The sequence below is a fragment of the Tachyglossus aculeatus genome, chromosome 2 (assembly GCF_015852505.1).
Source record: "Tachyglossus aculeatus isolate mTacAcu1 chromosome 2, mTacAcu1.pri, whole genome shotgun sequence".
In the NCBI taxonomy this organism is placed as follows: domain Eukaryota; kingdom Metazoa; phylum Chordata; class Mammalia; order Monotremata; family Tachyglossidae; genus Tachyglossus; species Tachyglossus aculeatus.
The window spans coordinates 116,566,492-116,574,873 of NC_052067.1; the positions used below are offsets into that span (position 1 = coordinate 116,566,492).

Sequence of the window (8,382 nt, forward strand, 5' to 3'; positions counted from 1 at the left end):
TAAAATAAAATCTACAACACAAAAATAAAGGTGACTTGTCTTTTCAATTACAGAGCCAAGTATTTACTCTTTTCCTTCATCAGCGAAAGCACCCGCCACAAACTTACTCCACATGTATTTATGCTCAACCTCTACCTAATTACAGCCAATTAAGAATGTGCACTCACAATAGCTTTAGCCTCAGCCAACTGCGCTATTACACCACAGTTAATTTAACCCATCCTTACCCATAAAGGCCATCAACAAGAGCTTTCTCAGGATTCCCCTAAATTCTAAGTCACTTTTGAATTCTTCACAGCTGGGGAATATGATTAGGTTATTGTTTTTCCTGGAATAGGACTAGAACAGGTGGTTCTACCATCTGCTGCAAATCTTTGAGTTTTTGTTGGCTCTAAATTACTTTCAGTCTTGATATTTAAAGAGTTTGTTCAGGGAAAGAGGGATAAGGTGCTAAAAAGGAAAAAGAGGGAAGAAAGTGGAAAAATAGGGAAGAAAGTGGAAAAAGAGGGAAGAAAAATGGCAAGGAGTGGAAGGAGAGGGAAGAAGGAAAGAGAAAGAAGAAGCAAGAGGAGGAGAATAGGAATAGAAAGGAATGGAGGAGAAGAAAGAGAAGGAATAGAGGAGAAAAAAGGATGGAAGGAAAGAGGAAGGAAGAAGGTGAGGCAAAGAAGGAGGCATGCTGCAGAGAGAGAAGGAAGGAGTAGAGGACGGGCTTATAGGAAAGGGGAACAGAAGGAAATGGAAGAAAGGGGGATGGAAGGGAGGGGAGAGAGAGAGAGAGAGAGAGAGAGAGGGAGAGAGAGAGAGAGAGGGGGGGGGAGAGAGAGAGAGAGAGGGGGAGAGAGAGAGAGAGAGAGAGAGAGAGAGAGAGAGAGAGAGAGAGAGAGAGAGGAGAAAAGGTCAAAAGAAGGAGAACCTTAAAGATAAGTAGGGAGACAAGGAGGAAGAGAGTAATGATGAGAAGAAAAAAGAATGGAAAGAGAAAGGGGGGAATAAGTGGACTATAAGGGAAGATGAGCCCCACTCAGGGTCACACCTGGAGAGTTTCCAGTACTCTACCAGTCTTGGTTACTGGAGGGAGAGTCAAGTAGGGGCCTACCCATTCCATTCCCAGCTTGGCCAGTGGCTGGTGAGTGGAAGGCAATCTGCTACAGCTGCATGGGAGAGAGTCGAGTGCAGGGACTCAAGTTTACTGTGTGGAAGGTGGAAATGGTTAACCACTTCCTTATTTTTACCAAGAAAACTCTGTGGATACAGTACCAGAACAATTGCAGATGGAGAATGGAGTGTTCTGGGAGACATATGTCCATGGTGTCGCTATGGGTCAGAAACAACTCAATGACCTAAGACAAGGGAAGGGAAGCTGAAGAAGAGATTAATTGTATTTATTGAGTACTTAAGTCCAAAGCACTGTACTAAGCACTTGGGAGAGTACAATATAATAACAGACACATTCCCTGGCCACAATGATCTCACAGTCTAGAGGGGGAAGCAGACATTAATATATATAATATACATATATATATATATATGTGCTGGGGGATGGGAGGAAGGATGAATGAAGGGAGCAAGTCAGGGCAATACAGAAGGGAGTGGGGTAAAAGCAGAGGAGGGCTTAGTCAAGGAAGGCTCTTGGAGTAGATGTGACTTCAATAAGGCATTGAAGTGGAGGAGAGCAATTATATGTCTGATATGAGGAGGGAGGCTGCTCCAGGCCAGAGGTAAGATGTGGGTGAAAGATCGTCAGTGAGATAGATGAGATTGAGGTACAGTGAGAAGGTTAGTGTTAGAGGAACATAGTTTGTGGGTTGGGTTGTAGTAGGAGAGTAGCAAGGTGAGGTTGGGGGGAAAGGTGATTAATTACTTTGTAGCCAGTGGTGAGGAGTTTTTGTTTAATGGGTAGGTGGATAGGCAACCACTAGAGTTTCTTGAGGGGAAACATGGTCTGAACGTTTTTAACAATAACAATAATTATGGTATTTGTTAAGAACTTACTATGTGTTAGGCACTGTACTAAGAGCTGGGGTGCATATAAGCAAATCAGGTTGGACACAATCTCTGTCCCGCATAGGGCTCGGTTATTAGTTGTCCCAGGTGGGCCAACTGATAATCGAGCCCTATGTGGGACAGGGATTGTCTTAGTCTTAATCCCCATTTTACAGATGAGGTAATTGAGGTACAGAGAAGTTAAGTGACTTGCCTAAAGTCACACAGCTAACAAGCGGCGGAGCCGGGATTAGAACCCATGACCTCTGACTTCTAAACCCAGGATCTTTCCACCAAGCCACACTGCTTCTCAATGATCCAGAAAATGATCCGGGCAGCAGACTGGAGTATGGACTGGAATGGGGAGAAACAGGAGGCAGGGAGGCCAGCAAGGAAGCTGGTATAATAATCAAGGTGGGATAGGATAAGTGCTTAAATTAATATGGTAGCAGTTTGGATGGAGTAGAAGGGGCAGATTTTATTGGTGTTGTAGAGGTAGAACTGACAGGATTTAATGATGGCTTGAATATGTGTGTTGAACAAGAGGGAGGAGTCAAGGATAATGCCAAGGTTATGGGTTTGTGATATAGGACGGATGGTCATGCCATCAACAGTGTTGGGAAAGTGAGTGGGAGGACAGGGTTTGGGTGGGAAGATAAGAAGTTCAGATTTAGTACATTCAACTCCCTTCCCAGGCCCCCGGTTCCTCCCCATCCTCCTTTCCTCACCCCGAACGATCTGGCCTCCTACTTCATTAACAAAATTAAATCCATCAGGTCCAAACTCCCCAAAGTCACTCCCCCCCTCTTCTCCAACCCCCCGGCTCTCAACACTCTCTGCTACTCTCCCATCCTTCCCAGCAGTATCCTCAGAGGAGCTCTCCTCCCTCCTCTCGAGTGCTACTCTGGCCACCTGTGCTTCTGCCCCCATTCCCTCTCATCTCATGAAATCACTCACTCCGTCCCTTCTCCCCTCCTTTACTTCAATCTTCAACAGCTCACTCTCCACTGGTTCCTTCCCCTCTGCCTTCAAACATGCCCATGTCTCTCCCATCCTAAAAAAAAACCCTCTCTTGACCCCACCTCACCTTCTAGTTATCACCCCATCTCCCTCCTACCATTCCTTTCCAAAATCCTTGAATGAGTTGTCTCCACGCGCTGCCTCGAATTCTTCAACACCAACTCTCTCCTCGACCCCCTCCAGTCTGGCTTCCATCCCCTACATTCCACTGAAACTGCCCTCTCAAAGGTCACCAATGACCTCCTGCTTGCCAAATCCGACGGCTCATACTCTATCCTAATCCTCCTCGACCTCTCAGCTGCCTTCGACACTGTGGACCACCCCCTTCTCCTCAACACGCTATCCAACCTTGGCTTCACAGACTCCGTCCTGTCCTGATTCTCCTCTTATCTCTCTGGTCGTTCATTCTCAGTCTCTTCCTCCCCCTCCCATCCCCTTACTGTGGGGGTTCCCCAAGGTTCAGTTCTTGGTCCCCTTCTGTTCTCGATCTACACTCACTCCCTTGGTGACCTCCTTTGCTCCCACGGCTTCAACTATCATCTCTACGCTGATGACACCCAAATCTACATCTCTGCTCCTGCTCTCTCCCCCTCCCTCCAGGCTCGCATCTCCTCCTGCCTTCAGGACATCTCCATCCGGATGTCTGCCTGCCACCTAAAACTCAACATGTCCAAGACTGAACTCCTTTGTCTTCCCTCCCAAACCCTGCCCTTTCCCATCACTGTGGACGGCACTACCATCCTTCCCATCTCACAAGCTCGCAACCTTGGTGTCATCCTCGACTCCGCTCTCTCATTCACCCCTCACATCCAAGCCGTCACCAAAACCTGCCGGTCTCAGCTCCGCAACATTGACAAGATCCGCCCTTTCCTCTCCATCCATACCGCTACCCTGCTTGTTCAAGCTCTCATCCTATCCCGTCTGGACTACTGCATCAGCCTCCTCTCTGATCTCCCATCCTCGTGTCTCTCCCCACTTCAATCCATACTTCATGCCGCTGCCCAGATTGTCTTTATCCAGAAACACTCCGGGCATGTTACTCCCCTCCTCAAAAATCTCCAGTGGCTACCAATCAATCTGTGCATCAGGCAGAAACTCCTCACCCTTGGCTTCAAGGCTCTCCATCACCTCGCCCCCTCCTACCTCACGTCCCTTCTCTCATTCTACAGCCCAGCACACATGCTCCACTCCTCTGCCGCTAATCTCCTCACCGTGCCTCGTTCTCGCCTGTCCCGCCATGTCATCCCCCGGCCCACGTCATCCCCTGGGCCTGGAATGCCCTCCCTCCCAACATCCACCAAACTGGCTCTCTTCCTCCCTTCAAGGCCCTACTGAGAGCTCACCTCCTCCAGGAGGCCATCCCAGACTGAGCCCCCTCCTTCCCCTCTCCCTCCCCCTCGTCCCTCTCTCCATCCCCCCATCTTACCTCCTTCCCTTCCCCACAGCACCTGTATATATGTATATGTTTGTACATATTTATTACTCTATTTATTTTACTTGTACATATCTATTCTATTTATTTTATTTTGTTAATATGTTTGGTTTTGTTCTCTGTCTCGCCCTTCTAGACTGTGAGCCCCCTGTTGGGTAGGGACTATCTCTATATGTTGCCACCTTGTACTTCCCAAGTGCTTAGTACAGTGCTCTGCACACAGTAAGTGCTCAATAAATATGATTGATTGACCGATTGATTTAGTCATATAAAGTTTGTGGTGACTGGAAGACATCTGAGTAGAGAGTCTTGAAGACAGAAGGAAATGTGAGACTGCAGAGAGGGAGAGAGATCAAGGCTGCAAATGTAGATTTGTTTGTTATCAGCAGTCGTGGTAGGTGAAGCCACGTGAGCCATGTGAGCGACTGAGTTTTCCAAGGGAGTGGGTGTAGATGGAGAAAAGTAGGGTACCCAGAAATGAATGCTGAGGGACACCCACAGTTAGGGGATGGGAAGCAGAGGGCAAACCTGAAAAAAATGAGCAGCCAGAGATATAGGAAGAGAATGAGGAGAGGACAGTGTCAGTGAAGCTGAAGTTTGATAATGAAGGGAGTGGTTGACAGTGTCAAAGACAGCAGAGTGATCAAGAAGGATTAGGATGGAGTAGAGTCCATTGGATTTGGCAAGAAGGAGATCATTAGTGACCTTTGAGAGGGCGGTTTCTGTGGGGTGAAGGGGATGGAAGCCAGATTGGTGGGGGTCGAGGACAGAATTGGAGGAGAGGAACCTGGGCCGTGGGTTTGGAGTTTGGAGAGGAATGGTATGAGGCAGATGGGGCAAAAAAATGGAGGGAGCCATGGAATCAAGGGAGAGCTTTTTTTAGGATGGGGAGATACGGGCATGTTTAAAAGCCATTGGAGAGTTAACAGTTGAAAATGTCAGTTATGGAGGGAAGAAGGGAAGGGAGGGGGCAAGTGCTTTGAGCTGCAAAGGAAAGGGATCAGATGTGCAGGTGGAGGGGATGGATTTTAAGAGAAGACAGGAGACTTCCCCTAGACGTACTGCTGGGAAAGATGGGAGAGTTGAAGAAGGGTCAGGAAAGGGAAGGGACTGGGGAGGGTTAAGGGATTATTTTCAGAAAATTACACCTGATACTGTCAATTTTGTTGATGAAGTGCATGGCCAGGTCACTGGGGACATGGGATGGGGGAGCATGATGACAAGGGGCCTGAGGAGGGAGTTAAATGTCTGGAAGAATTGGCGAGGGTGATGGGCATGGGTGCCAATAAGCATGGATAAATAGTATTGCTGGGCAGAGTTAAAGCATGCAAGGATAAACTTGAAGTGGATGAAATCGGCCTGACATCTAGATTTCGGCCTGCAGTGCCCTGTGGCTCATGCTCTGGGTTGAAGGAGGCAAACTGAAGAGGTGATGCAGGGCTAACGGTTAGTGGTACGAGAGTGATGAAGGGATAGGGGAGTGAGTGAGATCAGAAACATGAAGAAGAGAAACAATAAAGAAAGAAAGAGGGAAGGAAAGGAGAAGGAAGGAAAGAAGAATAAGGAGAGGATGGACTATAAGGGAAGAAAATAAGTAATAGAGGAAGAGGAAAGGAAAAAATAATAATAAAGTAGAGAAGAGAAAAAAAATGCAGTGGCCATTTTCATTCCTAATGGCCTAATTACTGACTTTCTCAGGGAGGTCATTACAGGCATACTGAAATAGAAGGGTGAATTGCCTTTGTTTTGTTCTTGAGTAGAAATGGGTCGGAGTGATTTAGCATGCCATGGCTCTGAGTTTGAGAGTTAAAATTGGTAGGAAAGATTATTGGTTTCAGCTTAAAAAAAGTTCTGCATAGACAGCAGCTCATCCAGATTCACATTGTTATTTCTCAAAGTCAGAATATGGCTCTACTCTTCCTCTTAATGTCTAGTTTTTTCCTCATCCTCAATTTATTTAACACTTTGCTTCTTTAGGTGTGAGATAATATAAGCTTGTGGATGAAGCATTTGTTTGGGAATCAGGAAACTTGAATTCTTATGGAAAGTCTGCCAGGGACTTGCATGTGTTACTTTTACCAAGTAATCCACCTCTCTAATCTTCAGTTTACTCATCTATATAATGGCTATAATACCCTGAAGTCCTGTATCCCCTGAGAGGGACTAGGTCTGATTTTATTATCTTGTATCTAAATTAGCACTTAAGCTAAATTATAATTCATAAAGCGTAGGATATATTATATCATGAAATATTAAATAAGGTGCTCAGTTTGAAGACAAAATCATAATAGATCTAGCTATTATTATTTATTGTTAGTCTCAAGTCCAACAAGAGAGCTAGGATCCTCTTTTTCCTTCTCCTACTCCTCCTTTTTCTCCACTGTTTGCAGTATGCCATACTGGTCTACCTGAAACAACTGATGCCTAGCTTTCCTCTGGGATATGGCATTGCCTGAGGGGGACCCTGTACTCAACTGAGGCTGGAGTCCAGGGCTCTGTCTGGAGCCAAGGCTAGAACCAGTTTTCATCATCCTCATCACCATTTATTTATTGAACACTTACTATGTGCAGAGAGCACTGTACTAAGCACTTGGGAGAGTACAATAAGAGAGCTGGCAGGCACATTCCCTGCCCACAGTGAGATTACAGTCTATAGAGGGAGACAGACATTAATATGAATAAATACTTTAGAGTATATACTTTATAGCTATAGCCAAGTGCATAGTTTTGGGAAGAGGTCGCTGCCTTCACTACCACGGATGGAGGAATGGCTATGGCTGATGAAGGGTGGAAACTGGGCTCAGTCTGGCAATGTGGCTGACATTGAATGGGGGGGGATGTTTGCCTCTGCTCTCACAATCAAGCCAGATGTTATGGGGCAGGAATTATCTGCTTAGGCCACAACTATGAATTTTCTAATCAACTGATTATTTAAAATGTGAAATCTTTACTTTCAATGAATTACTTTAAATAAGAGGGTACAGAAAACCAATTTAGATTACAGAACTCTGCATACATGATTTAGAGGAAATGTGGACCAACTCTTAAACCCTTTAATTAAAAACGAAGAGCTAAAAATACCTTACAGCAAGAAGAATATGTCCTCTATGCAGTTAGTGGTGAAATAGATACGTGATACATCAAGGACAACTATAAATGGACCCATCATATTAATTCCAGATGGAAAAGGCTTTTAACAAAATGAAGAGTTTCAGGTTTTGTACGTTAAATACATACTTAAGTTCTGAAGCTTACAAGTCTGCTTCCATTCATTCAATAGTATTTATTGAGCACTTACTGTGTGCAAAGCACTGTACTAAGCACTTGGGAAGTACAAGTCGGCAACATATAGAGACGGTCCCTACACAACAACGGACTCACAGTCTAGAAGGGTACTAATTTGCAAAGAAGACAAAGCTGTCAATTATGACATAAAACATAACAAAGTATGAAAGAATGTTACCTCCTTTGAGTCAGGCTCTCTTGGAGGGTTCTGCAAGCACACTTTACTCAACCTTCCTGCTTTCTGCTGCTTTCTTTAATGTCACACGGATTGTACTAATAAAGCAAACAATCCTTTGAGTAAGTCTTGTAATAGAGATTACTACTAACCTCAAAAAGGAAATAGACTGCCACTCATTTTTATCTCTTCCACTTCCTGTATCACATTAACATGGACCAAAGGTCATCAGTGATCTCTTTCATGCCAAATCCAATGGTTCTTACTCTATCCTAATCCTCCTAGACGTCTCAGCTGCCTTAGACACTATGGACCATCCCCTTCTCAATACACTATCCAACCTTGGCTTCACAGATTAGGGGGCTTCTCCTCCCCATCCTATCCCCTTACTGTAAGGGTTCTTCAAGAGTCAGTTCTTGGTCTCCTTCTGTTCTCCATCTACACTCGCTCCCTTGGTGAACTCATTCGCTCCCACGGCTTCAAC

At 45.4% G+C, this 8,382-nt stretch overlaps 1 non-coding gene across 1 annotated transcript; it reads left to right on the plus strand.

The window, feature by feature from the left end:
- The first annotated feature begins 1,018 nt into the window (after positions 1-1,018).
- Positions 1,019-1,156, plus strand: LOC119924789. The gene has a single exon (XR_005449484.1). It is a non-coding gene; the product is annotated as a small nucleolar RNA SNORA7 (small nucleolar RNA).
- Positions 1,157-8,382: the final 7,226 nt, after the last annotated feature.